Raw genomic sequence first — 14,250 nt, forward strand, 5'->3', positions numbered from 1 at the left:
TCCACTGCCTCGCACAGTTTTGTCAAACTCATGCTGGTAGCTTCGAGAACACTATCCAACCATCTCGTCTTGCCATCTCATTTTTGACCACATCCAACTTACCCAGGTTCATGGTTCTTTCATTCCAGGTTCCTATGCAATATTTTTCTTTACAGCATTGGACTTTCCTTTCGCTTCCAGGCATATCCTCAACTGAGCGACCTTTCGGCTTTGGCCCAGCCGCTTCATCAGCTCTGAATCTACTTGCACTTGTCCTCCACTCTTCCTCAGTAGCATGTTGGATGCCTTCTGACCTGAGGTGTTCATCTTCCAGCATCATAACTTTTATATGCCTGTTGTCTTTGTCCATAGAGCTTTCTTGGCAGGGATACTGGAGTGGCTTGCCAATTCCTGCTCCAGGTAGATCATGTTTGGTCAAAACTCTCCACTATGACCTGTCCATCTTGGGTGCCCTGCTCAGCATAGTTCATAGCTTCTCTGAGTTATTCAAGCCGCTTCCCCATGGAAAGGCAGTGATCCATGAAGGGGTCTGGAGTCAATAGAGTTGCAAATGGAACAGGAAGTCCTTTTATATGCCTTCCTGCCCAGGAGGAACCAGTGGACAGCCTGGGTTGGTGGATTCATTCTCCAAGCCACTTGGTTCCCTCTTTGCCTTTTATGTGGCAGAGGGGAGATGGTCCTCCATCAGAAATGCAAAATCAAGGTAGCCAAATTTCCCATGTCTCCTGCACCCTGTTTCCTGTCTTGACTCCCATGAGTCACATCCTAAAGAAACAGACAAGCAAACAAACAAACAAACAAACAAACAAACAAACAAGTGTCAGTTTAATCACAACTGGGTTTTGGGGATTTTCTGAAAGGCAGTTTTGACATTTTCCGCACTGTAATGTTTAATTAAAACATTTTTCAAAACAAATAAAGAATCAGGGCTGACATTTCCCATGCAAGCCTACCTGAGCTCCAAGAACGAATTGGGAAGGTAGACTTTATGAAGCAGTCGTTTTAGGCCTGGATGAAGTGTTAGACTGTTTTATGACTGAAGGACACCTGTGGGAATAAGTCACAGTCAGTCTTGACTAAATAAATCAATATTTGAAGTGGGGGCGGAGGGAGGGGGAGGGAACGTGGACGGCCTGATATAAATTTTTAGAAGTGACAGGTATTGCTAAAACATTTTGAAAAGGATTTCATTTAATCTTCCATAGCCTGACAGTCTGCCCAATTGACACTATTAAATTAATATGCAAAAATCATGCCAGGAGCGAAGAGAAGTAATTCTAAAAGCTGGCCACTCAAAGGAAAAGAAAGCAGAGACTCTAAGGCAGGGGAATAAAGGCCACTTTTTGCAAGTCCCAGGCAAGGTCTTGGGGACCAGGAGATACCAGTTCCATAATGAACTCTTATTACATCACTTAGCAATAAAAAGCTCACAGCTTTGCAGCACATAGGCTCAGGTATTGCACCACACACAAATACTGCATACACAATCCTTAAAAAAACAACACCTTTGCATTTATTTAAGCAAGAACACACACTTTAATAACATACAATAAAAAAAGAAAAACAATACAACTGGTTAAAAACAAAATTGAAACATACACATGCACATGAAGTATAAATTTAGGCCACTTCATTCACTTTTCCTGGGAAAAGTAATAACTGGCATTTTGGGGTAGTAATATTTTTTAAAAAATATTTATTTTACTTATATGTCTTCCTTCTTTTTTGGCGATGGCTCATAGCCGGGTAAGATTGTCTTCCATAAACACGTTTTTAAAAGTGAGTCCGTAAGTGACAGTGGAGGCCAATTCTGGATCCACATGTCCTTCCACATTGGGGACATTGGTTTCTTGGTTGGAGTTGATCACGGTGAGGGTTGGCCAAGCGTGCCTTCCTCTGAGCACATTTCTCCCTTTTGTCCTGTATTTGAGCATCTTCAAAGCCCATGACACCTTTGGTAAAGGCTGTCCTCCAACTGGACCACTCCCAGACCAGTGTTTCTTAGTTGTCATTGTTTATACTACATTTTTTAAGATTTGCCTTGAGAAAGTCTATTGGCCTCAAGGTCTTATGATATTCTCACTTAAAGCTGAAAAGTTACTAAGAATCCACTTGGTAGCATATTTCATAGGATGCTTTGGAACACTGCTATCTTGGGTATAAAAATGTATATATTTGCCACAAAGTTGAAAATGAATCTTTTTGTTTGTTTGTCCACCAGTATACCTTAAATTTTGACTATAGCATGGATCCTGCATACAAAAACCAGAAGGGAGGTGCAACATGAAAGTGTGGAACTTCTGCTCCTTATGATGTGAAATCATGCTTGGCAGGACCAAGAGAAGCAATATGAATTTGTGTGTGTGTGTGTGTGAGAGAGAGAGAGAGAGAGGGAGCACATTCTCATCTACTTGGCCATTCCTAATCTAGAGAATAGACCATAAAGAGCTGGACCATAAAGAAGGCTGATCGCCGAAGAATTGATGCTTTTGAATTATGGTGCTGGAGGAGACTTTTGAGAGTCCCATGGATTACAAGAAGATCAAACCTATCCATTCTGAAGGAAATCAGCCCTGAGTGCTCACTGGAAGGACAGATCCTGAAGCTGAGGCTCCAATACTTTGGCCACCTCATGAGAAGAGAAGACTCCCTGGAAAAGACCCTGAGGTTGGTAAAGACTGAGAAGGAGAAGGGGATGACAGAGGATGAGATGGTTGGACAGTGTTCTCAAAGCTACCAGCATGAGTTTGACCAAACTGCGGGAGGCAGTGGAAGACAGAAGTGCCTGGCCTGCTCTGGTCCATGGGGTCATGAAGAGTCAGAGACAACTAAATGGCTAAACAACAAATCTAGAGAAAATAGATCTTCCAAAAATGAAGGACCCAGTTTTACTGCTGCAGAAATCTGGGTTTTGTAACTCAGGAGAAATGCTGTTGCACTCAGGTCTTGTAGGATTCTGGTTGGTCACTGTGAGACTGGGATGCTGGACTAGATGGACCACTGATCGGATCCAGCAAGCTTTACTTATGGGGATGCGGGTGGTGCTGTACTCTAAACCACTGAACCTCTTGGGGTTGCCGATCAAAAGGTCAGCAGTTCGAATCTCTGTGACGGGGTGAGCTCCCATTGCTCTGTCCCAGCTCCTCCAAACCTAGCAGTTCAAAAGCACGCCAGTGCAAGTAGATAAATAGGTACCACTGCAGCGAGAAGGTAAACGGCATTTCCGTGTGCTCTGGTTTCCGTCACGGTGTCCTGTTGCGCCAGAAGCAGTTTAGTCATGCTGGCCACATGACCAAGAAAGCTGTCTGCGGACAAACGCCGGCTTCCTCAGCCTGAATGCGAGATGAGCGTCGCACCCTGTAGTCGCCTTTGACTGGACTTAACTGTCCAGGGGTCCTTTAGCTTTTTAGCTTTTAGTGTTGAAAAGTGGGAAATGGCAAATTGGGGAGGGGTAATGGAATAGACCAGTGGTTCCCAAACTTGCGTCTTTAGCTGTTTTTGAACTACAACACCCATCTTCTGTAGCTAGCAGGACCAGTGACCCAAGTTTGGGAAACCTTGGAATGGACTATCCTGGAAGAACAGACTGTGGAGTTGTGGAGCATGCAGTTGTGTAGTATTTTGTTTCAATTCCCACTTTTAGTCACATTGCTGCTGCTGGTGATGACAACGATCAGTAAAGTCCCATTGACCAACACTGTGATATGATAAGCTATAACAGCTCTGAAGCAGGCATCACTTACAGTATTTTCCCCCTCATTCCTCCTTCTCTTGTCCCCATTTACTCTTTGCTTTCATAAAGAGCCTGTCACTTTCAGTCGTTTGTCAACAGCTATGGCGTCTGACAATGGCACTATATAGGTAACAATGTTATGAGCTGCCACCAGTTATCTTCTGTTACCATAGGGAGTTTTCTGTCTCATTCAGCTTGTTCTAAAATAGCATGCTGGGCTGGATCACCCTTTTGAGCATCATCTGTTTTAGATTTATTACTGCAAGGAACTTCTCATTTTCCGTAGCTCCTTTGTAGCTCACAGAAGGGGATGCTAGAAATTCTGTGCATTTTTTTTAAAAAATATTATGAAAACCCCCCCACACTTTCAAACTGTCCTTCTGTCTACTTCACAAGGTTTAAAAATTGCCACAGTACAGTCAATCACATTGAAAGGCAGCCTGGCTCTGTGGTGGATCAGTTGTCATAGAAACAGGTAAGGAAACCATATATGGTTAGGAAAGTCTCCTTTCCATTCTTGTTAAAAGCAAAAACTTCTCCTTTCTGAGAGCTCCTTCAGAACCAGGGGGGTATTTCTGGACCCACAGCTCTCAGGATAACACATTTTAAAGATGTGGTTGTGTAAAGGTAAAGGGACCCCTGTCTGTTAGGTCCAGTCGTGGATGACTCTGGGGTTGCTGCGCTCATCTCGCTTTATTGGCTGAGGGAGCCAGCGTACAGCTTTCGGGTCATGTGGCCAGCATGACTAAGCCGCTTCTGGCAAACCAGAGCAGCGCACGTAAACTCTGTCTACCCTCCCGCCGGAGCAGTACCTATTTGTCTACTTGCACTTTGACATGCTTTCAAACTGCTAGGTTGGCAGGAACAGGGACCGAGCAACGGGAGCTCACCCCGTCGCAGGGATTCAAACCACCGACCTTCTGATCGGCATCACCCCCAAACAGGGAGGAAAGAGACAGATTTGCATAAAATGTGCATACATGCTAATATGCATATATATGATTTTCAGATTTATACATTTCAATAATTTTACAGTCATTGTAACATTTCAAATCTTGACTTCCTTCCCCCTCTTTCTGCGGTTCCTTAAATTTATTTTTAATATTTTCTGCATATCCAAATTAACATAATTTGTTCATTTATTCATCTACTTTAGATATATACTCTTATGAAGCTGCAAGTTATTACAATAGTCCTGCCAATATTCTTATCTGTTTATTCAATAAACCATTTCCATTCTTTTATAAAAAGTTTGTCATCTTGATTTCTTATTTTTCCGAGAAGTTTTGCCATTTCTGCATATCCCATAAGTTTTCCTATCCATTCTTCTTTTGTTGGGACTTCTGCTTCTTTCCATTTTGGGGCAAGTAACATTCTTGCCGCTATAGTCACATACATGAATAAATTTCTGTACAGTTTGGGTAGTTCTGTCCCTATAATTCCCAAAAGGAAAGCTTCTGGTTTGTTTGTTTTTACAAAAATTATTTTAAACATCTTTCCCCATTCATTATATATCATTCCCTAGTAAGCTTTAACCCTACTACAGGACAACATGATTCCTATAATTTCGACAGAAGTACAATATAGCTCATCATAGTGGGGAAGAGGATGACAAGGGGGCCCGTGTGGCTTCTCCACTTGCAGTCCAGGTGCTACTAAGTGTTGATGGCAACTTCAAGCTTGTCCCCTTCTTGGAGCCAGCATGGTGTAGTGGTTAAGAGTGGTGGACTCATAATCTGGTGGACCGGGTTCGCTTCCCCGCTTCTCCACATGCAGCTGCTGGGTGACCTTGGGCTAGTCACACTTCTCTGAAGTCTCTCGGTCTCACTCACCTCACAGAGTATTTGTTGTGGGAGAGGAAGGGAAAAGAGATTGTTAGTCGCTTGAAGACTCCTTAGGGTAGTGATAAAGCGGGATATCAAATCCAAACTACTACTCTTCTTCTTCTTCTTCTTCTTCTTCTTCTTCTTCTTCTTCTTCTTCTTCTGGATCACCATCTTTGAACTGAACGTGGACTGGCCAGCTTGTCAAATAGAGGACTGTCAAGTAGGAGGACATGGGCAGCCTAGTGGTAGCCGTTCTCTCACATCTGCTTCAAGTTTTCCAAGAAACATTGATGTGGCATATGGAGCTGGTTGGTAATAGCAAGTGACGTTGGTGGCATTTGGGAGGTGTGGCTCTACCAGCATTCTGAGTGCCAGAAGGGAGATGAAGTTCCATATCTGCCTTTGCTCATGTCCCATGAGGCGCAAAGTGCTCTCCTTCACTACTTCATGCAAGATCCTTAGGTAGTCGTATTTGCTTCTGTCCTCTTCAAGAAAGTGGTTCAGGAGGTATGTCTCCAACTCTATGAAGAACCTAGAAACACATGTAATGTTCTAGGTTTTTTTAAAAAAATATCTCCTCTTTGTCCATGGGCTTGAAGTCCCTCCCAAGCAGATCGCTGTACTTCAGGAGGCCTGTGACCATAATAAATCATTCATTCATTCATTCATTCATTGATGTGGAAGCATGCACTTTTTAAATGAAGATTGTTAAGCAAGTGCAAGATGTGTGACAATGTGTCCCCCCTACCCTTGAGACCTCCCTTTACTGTGGTGAGTTAGGCTACCAAAGTCACAGGTGGGAGCCATTTGTCTCTTCAGATCAGGGGTCAGCAACCTTTTTCATCTGTGGGCCAGTCCACCGTCCCTCAGACCATGTGGTGGGCCAGTCCACCGTCCCTCAGACCATGTGGTGGGCCAGACTATATTTTGAAGAAAAGAATTGAACCAATTCCTGTGCCCCACAAACAACCCAGAGATGCATTTTAAATAAAAGGACACATTCTACTCATGTAAAAACATGCTGATTCCCGGACTGTCTGTGGGCCGGATTGAGAAGGCGATTGTGCCCCATCTGGCCCATGGGCCTTAGGTTGCCTACCCGCTCTAGATGTTCTTGGACTCCAACTCCCATCAGCCTCAATCAACATGTGCAGCTGTCAGAGACAATGGGAATTGTAGTTCGACAACATCTGGAAGGCCACAAGTTCCCCACCCTTATTCTTCAGTGTTTGTGTCCAACTCCTGTAGAATGTCATTCGAACAGCCCAAAGGCTGAATTTCTGTTGGAACTTCTGTGTCTTGCACCAGTTGAGCAGAGAATCTTTAGATGGGCTTCACTGTATGTGATAGGAATACGGATGTCTAATTACAGCTGTAATTAAGCTGTCATTAGCTGCTATTTGGTAGACCCTCCGGCAAACTTCATTTAAAGCTTGAATTACTAGGACAGCTCAAACTAGACATCAAGTGTAATTTTTATCATAAAAATTAAATGAAACAACAAGCCAAAGGCATGACAGATGTTGCCCATGCATAATAGTGTGTGAGGTGTTGTTAATGGCTGAACAAAGCTATATTTGTAGCCCTTTGTCCTTGAAAGTTACATTATTGTTATAATTGCTCATTTTGTTTACTCGTTTCTCCTCCGCTTCTGCCCTGGCTGCTCTTTTCGCTATTGCCCAAAAGGCTGACTGAAAGACTCAAAGGAAATCTCAAGAAACAAACTCATCAAAAATAAAGAAAGAATAAAGATTTGGCGGTGTTTAATCATTAACATGTTACTAATGCAAGTGATCTTTAGCCCTATTCAGGAATTTTTCGTTCCTTATGAGCAACGTTACCTTGGAAAAGTGCTAGTTCCCCTTTGCTAAGACACCCCCTGCCAACTCTGCCTCCATACTGTCTACTTGTTGAGAGAAGGTGTGAAGAGGAGAAGCCTGCTGAATGCTTGTAGGCCAGGGGTTGCCCATGTTCCTTGGTCCAGAGGGCACATTTAGAATTTTGAGGAAGTGTCATGGGCACCAGTCACAAAATGGATGCTATGGACACTTGACAAAACACAAAATGGACCATAGGCAGTTCTGGCACATGGGTGCCATACTTGGGTCCCGTTGTGTAGGCTGCACCCATGAGCTTGTACAAGGTGGAAACTCATGGGGGCTGCCTATGCATATTCAGGAGGCTTCCTCACTTCAGACTTTGCCACACCCCAGTAATGCCTGAATAGGCCGTCAGTTCCTTTAATGGGCTCCATCCTTTCGCTCTTGTTGGCACTTATGCCTCAGACACATTTGCACAACACATACATTTGTTGTTGCTGCTGTTTAGTCGTTTAGTTGTGTTCAACTCTTCGTGACCCCATGGACCAGAGCACACCAGGTACTCCTGTCTTCCACTGCCTCTCACAGTTTGGTCAAACTCATGCTGGTAGCTTTGAGAACACTATCCAACCATCTCGTCCTCTGTCGTCCCCTTCTCCTTGTGCCCTCCATCTTTCCCAACATCAGGGTCTTTTCCAGGGAGTCTTCTCTTCTCATGAGGTGGCCAAAGTATTGGAGCCTCAGCTTCACGATCTGTCCTTCCAGTGAGCACTCAGGGCTGATTTCCTTAAGAATGGATAGGTTTGATCTTCTTGAAGTCCATGGGACTCTCAAGAGTCTCCTCCAGCACCATAATTCAAAAGCATCAATTCTTTGGCGATCAGCCTTTTTTATGGTCCAGCTCTCACTTCCATACATCACTACTGGGAAAACCATAGCTTTAACTATATGGACCTTTGTTGGCAAGGTGATGTCTCTGCTTTTTAAAATGCTGTCTAGGTTTGTCATTGCTTTTCTCCCAAGAAGCAGGCATCTTTTAATTTCGTTACTGCTGTCACCATCTGCAGTGATCATGGAGCCCAAGAAAGTAAAATCTCTCACTGCCTCCATTTCTTCCCCTTCTATTTGCCAGGAGGTCATGGGACCAGTAGCCATGATCTTCGTTTTTTTGACGTTGAGCTTCAGACCATATTTTGCGCTCTCCTTCTCACATCGCTTCACAAGACCATGACTCCTTTCGTACAACTCCTGAGTCTTTACCCTGAACTAAAACCAAACATTTGTGCATATTATTTTCCTTTAACAATGCCTCACCTTTTCTATTTTCTGTTGGTTGCCTCCTCTTCAGTTGAAATTTAGGGTGTAAGCTGCTTCCAGGCAGGATTTTATATTACACTATTGTCATTCTACCTTTTTATAGCAGCCTGATCAAATTGTGCTATACATAAATAGTGATAATTTTGTGAAAGGATAGGGGGTTGGCTTGGATGATGCCCATGCATACCAGCTAAGCCTGTGATTTCACATCTGCAAGATTGTAGTCCGTGGTAGACAGTGTCTCATGAACGGGTCAAACCAGTTTCTTTAGTTATGCACCCTTCATTTATATGTCAGAAGAAGGTGATGGAGAACAGATGTGTTGCCATAGAGACAACTGACTAGTGATGCTCTTTCAGGAGGGGTAGGCCTTCCCGACTCCCTTTCCTGGCTAGAGGCCATGTCAATCTGCAGGTAGGAGAACAATAGGAAGAGCTAGTTTTTGTTTTGAGTCTGAGCTGCAGTTGGAAGCTGGAAGACACAGAGGCCTGACTTCCTCTGTGTTCTGAATCCAAAACGATGGCTTTGAGTTCTCTGCCTCCAACAAACAAAACCTAGTGTTGAAACAAGATCTATTAGAATGATAATAGTATGAGCCCTTCCATTCTGTGCTCAGGTTGTTTATACTGTATGTGTTAATAAAACCATATAACCTACAGACACCACAGTTTCATTCCAAGGAAACCAAACTCTGGGCAAGTCCTGGAATCCCTGGATTCTCCTGCTGCTCGGAAATCAGAACGAATGCAACACTATGCTTATTTATTTCTTAAAACACACCCACACTAATTTTCAGAGAAGCTTGAGTCATCTTACAACACAAAACACAAAACAAGGATGAAACGATACATAGAATTGCATTCTTAGTCACACTGAGCAACTCTTTTGCACAGAACACATCAACTGATTCAGCCCATGGGACAATCAGCACAAGGACTGAAGCTTGTGAGGATTTAAGATTGTACAATAGAATTGCCCCCCTTTTTCTCCTCCTGTGCACCCCCTAAATCTGTGCTTTCTCCTGACCCTCTGCAGCAGATTTTGTGAGGGTGTGGTGGTTGTTGTTTTTTGCACACACATGGCAGGCACAGAATGCAACCAGCTCTTTATTAACAGAAAACAACATCACAGCAGAGTCCTCTGGTTCACCTTAATCCAGCTAAGACATTGCTGAAACTGACCACTAGCTCCACTGTTCCCCCTCTAACCATTCACTCTGGATCCCTCCCAAGCAGATGAAGGTTGCATCAAGGGGGTGGGCTCCTCTGGGCCTGTCTGGCCCATTGCTCAGCAATGTGCATGGACTCTCCTCAATCAGGGTGTCAAAGGGGAAGGCGAGCCAGCAGGACTGGGACTGTCCTGCTGCTGTGTAGCAGAGCCAACCTCTAAATATCTGAGTCTGCACTCATACTGTGACTCTCAGCCTCTAACCCCGTCTTGGAAGGCCCTCCTCCTTCAGTCCCTTCTTGATTGCTCAACAGCCCCTGCTTCTGGCACCTTCCAAATCATCCCTTCTGCAGACTGCACTTAGATCCCACCACCAGGATCCGGGATCTAAGTTGTCATCTTTTGTGCCCTTCCTGGGTGTGAAGCTCTTGGGCAGGTGGTTTCCACCACTCTTCCTCATCCAGCCAGTCCCTGACATGGAATGTGTTAGGTGAATACCACCCATAACAATAAGCTACACAGTGCTTGGTTTTGCATGGCAAGGCCCTGAGCCCTCCATCATTTCTTGGATAATAAAACACAGAGATACCAATATTTTGGGTGAATGGGATAATTATGTCAGGATACGCTGCGGGGCCCACACAGCCCCTGGGATGAGACAAACCTCTCTGGGAGTATTCCTGGTGTTGCGCAGCTCCGGGATGTTCAGAAATTACCAGTCCCAGCAAGCTCCAGTAACATGGAGCAGATACCTACATGCACACTCACTTAGCAGAGATTTAGCAGAAACGAAGTGGAAAATTGTGGGCTCACTCTAAGCTTTTGTTCAGCAATATTTACAGGACAAAAGATCATGGCGTTCTCTCACTTCCGCTCCGAGAGAGAACCGAAAGTAAAAAGTACAAAAACACAGAAAGCGGAAGAGATAAAGCTAACTTCCATTCTCAGGCTTTTCCAAGCCTAGAAAATAAACACAGGCATGTGATGTAACAATCACACACCCAGCAATGGAGGACTGGTATACTAACAAATCCAGGCCACAACTTGATTGGTTACAGATGTGAGTGGTATTGGCATAGGCATTGGAACTGAGCCAACTATATCTGACTCCTGCCCACCATGCAGGTAGTCTCATAAGGGTCAACCACCAGTAAGGGGAGCCCTGTTGATGTACATCAACTGCGAGCTCCCCCAGGGTTCCCAGTGGGGTCGTGGCATGGTCCTAGTCCATACCCGGGCTTCGGACAGGATCCTCACCGCCGGATCCCTTTAATGGAATACGCTTAAAGAGGAGGAGCAGGTGAAGGTGAAGGTGAAGGTGAAGGCCACACCTCCCCTCCAATCAACCAGGTTTTACCAATGCCTAACCGAAATCAGCCCTGAGTGCTCACTGGAAGGACAGATCCTGAAGCTGAGGCTCCAATACTTTGGCCACCTCATGAGAAGAGAAGACTTCCTGGAAAAGACCCTGATGTTGGGAAAGATTGAGGACACAAGGAGAAGGGGACGACAGAGGACAAGATGGTTGGATGGTTCTCGAAGCTACCAGCATGAGTTTGACCAAACTGCGGGAGGCAGTGGAAGACAGGAGTGCCTGGTGTGCTCTGGTCCATGGGGTCACGAAGAGTCGGACATGACTAAACGACTAAACAACAACCACCACTCAAGCCAAATGGCTCACCGCCAACACCCTCAAACCTGTAACCAACACCTAATGCCCTCAATGACATTGGCTAAGCCCCCTGGCCGCATGGTGGTTTAAATAGGGTAAGCCATGCCCACGGTCGACCAGATTGGTTGGCTTGGGGGCATGATGCAGTCAGGACTCCCAGTGACGCGGGCGGCTTTGCCATGCCCCCCGCTGTTTGTGGGGAGTGCACGAAGGCTGCCTGCAACCCTGCTCCCTTGGGAAGGGGAGCGGCCTTAGCAGACCACTTGTTTACGGACATGGTATTGTACAGAGTGTGATCAACAAGCCACCTGGGTTGGAATCTGCTTTTGACTGATGGCAAAAGGGAATAAGGGAGGGGAAGAAATGTGAGACGAGAATTTGGGAAGATATTAGCTATTAAATTTCATGTGCAGTTTAACACAGCACACAGCATTGCTTGCAGGGGAAGTCTTTTTGACCCCTTTTGTCCTTTGACCATTCCGCATTGCCGAAAAAGCCCACAGCTCCTCAGAGGGATGAGTGACAATAGTAGCAAAGGCCTGCGTTCATTCATAATATAATCCCATAACCCTAAATAGAACTCTCCTAAAGCTGTCACGAAGAAGAAAGAGGGAGGTGAGAAGACAACATGGAAGGGAACAGCAGACTTTAGGGCTAGCATAATTTATCATATCAGATAGCTCGCAACTATCATTTCAAAGAGGCCTCTTGCATTCCTGCACATCTTTTTTCATCTTTACGTACTTGGAGATTCTCGCTAAGAGAACTTGCATATTTATGAGCCACTTGGATTTAAAATATTGCATTGCTTTCAAAGATAACTGCACTGTGGTATTTTCTTTCAAGCGAGTTCTGTCAGAAGTCTGCAATTGCACGTTGCGTGTGTATGTGTGTGTAAACTAAAATGATTCTGCTCTAAATTTAATACATGGCCTATCATTTGCTACTGCTGCCTGCATTCAAAAGATGAACAATATTTAAGGGACACTTTCACGCATGTCCTTAAATTGCACCCATAAACCGATTTACAGGAAATATAGGGTGGGATTTTGTTTGTGCGTGGAACTAGGTCTGTTCATTCAACAGCACTCCCCCCCTCTGCCCCCAGGGCTGTTAAATCCACTATGAATGGTTGGGGGAACCCCTAAAACAGGTTTATAGAGGGGGGGAGGAGGGGGGACCTTGTTGTGTGAGTGAAACAACAACAACAACAACAACAACAACAACAACAACAACAACAACAACAACAACTTTATTATTTTTACCCTGCCCATCTGACTGGGTTGCCCCAGCCACTCTGGGCAGCTTCCAACATACAGTGGTACCTCGGGTTAATAATAATAATAATAATAATAATTTATTATTTGTACCCCGCCCATCTGGCTGGGTTTCCCCAGCCACTCTGGGCGGCTTCCATAAAAACCAAAAATACACTAAAATATCACAGATTAAAAACTTCCCTGAACAGGGCTGCCTTATGATGTCTTCTGAATGTCAGGTAGTTATTTATCGCTTTGACATCTGATGGGAGGGCGTTCCACGGGGCAGGCGCCACGACCGAGAAGGCCCTCTGCCTGGTTCCCTGTAGCTTTGCTTCTCGCAATGAAGGAACCGCCAGAAGGCCCTCGGCGCTGGACCTCAGCGTCCGGGCAGAACGATGGGGGTGGAGACGCTCCTTCAGGTATACTGGGCCGAGGCCGGTTAGGGCTTTAAAGGTCAACACCAGCACTTTGAATTGTGCTCGGAAACGTACTGGGAGCCAATGTAGGTCTTTCAAGACCGGTGTTATGTGGTCTTGGCGGCCGCCCCCAGTCACCAGTCTAGCTGCCGCATTCTGAATTAGTTGTAGTTTCCGAGTCACCTTCAAAGGTAGCCCCACGTAGAGCGCATTGCAGTAGTCCAAGCGGGAGATAACTAGAGCATGCACCACTCTGGCGAGACAGTCCGCAGGCAGGTAGAGTCTCAGCCTGCGTACCAGGTGGAGTTGGTAGACAGCTGCCCTGGATACAGAATTGACCTGCGCCTCCATGGACAGCTGTGAGTCCAAAATGACTCCCAGGCTGCGCACCTGGTCCTTCAGGGGCACAGTTACCCTATTCAGGACCAGGGAGTCCTCCACACCAGCCCGCCCCCTGTCCCCCAAAAACAGTACTTCTGTCTTGTCAGGATTCAACCTCAATCCGTTAGCCGCCATCCATCCTCCAACCGCCTCCAGGCACTCACACAGGACCTTCACCGCCTTCACTGCTTCTGATTTGAAAGAGAGGTAGAGCTGGGTATCATCTGCATATTGATGGACACCCAGTCCAAACCCCCTGATGATCTCTCCCAGCGGCTTCATATAGATGTTAAAAAGCATGGGGGAGAGGACGGAACCTTGAGGCACCCCACAAGTGAGGGCCCAGGGGTCTGAACACTCATCCCCCACACCACTTTCTGAACACGGCCCAGGAGGAAGGAGCGAAACCACTGTATAACAGTGCCCCCAGCTCCCAGCCCCTCTAGACGGTCCAGAAGGACGTTATGGTCGATTGTGTCAAAGGCCGCTGAGAGATCCATCAGAACTAGGAAACAACTCTCACCTTTGTCCCTAGCTCGCCGGAGATCATCAACCAGCGCGACCAAGGCAGTTTCAGTCCCATGATGAGGCCTGAATCCCGATTGGAAGGGATCCAAATGGTCCGCATCCTCCAGGCGTGCCTGGAGTTGTTCAGC

Source organism: Podarcis cretensis (genome assembly GCF_951804945.1).
Source record: "Podarcis cretensis genome assembly, chromosome: 2".
NCBI lineage: Eukaryota > Metazoa > Chordata > Lepidosauria > Squamata > Lacertidae > Podarcis > Podarcis cretensis.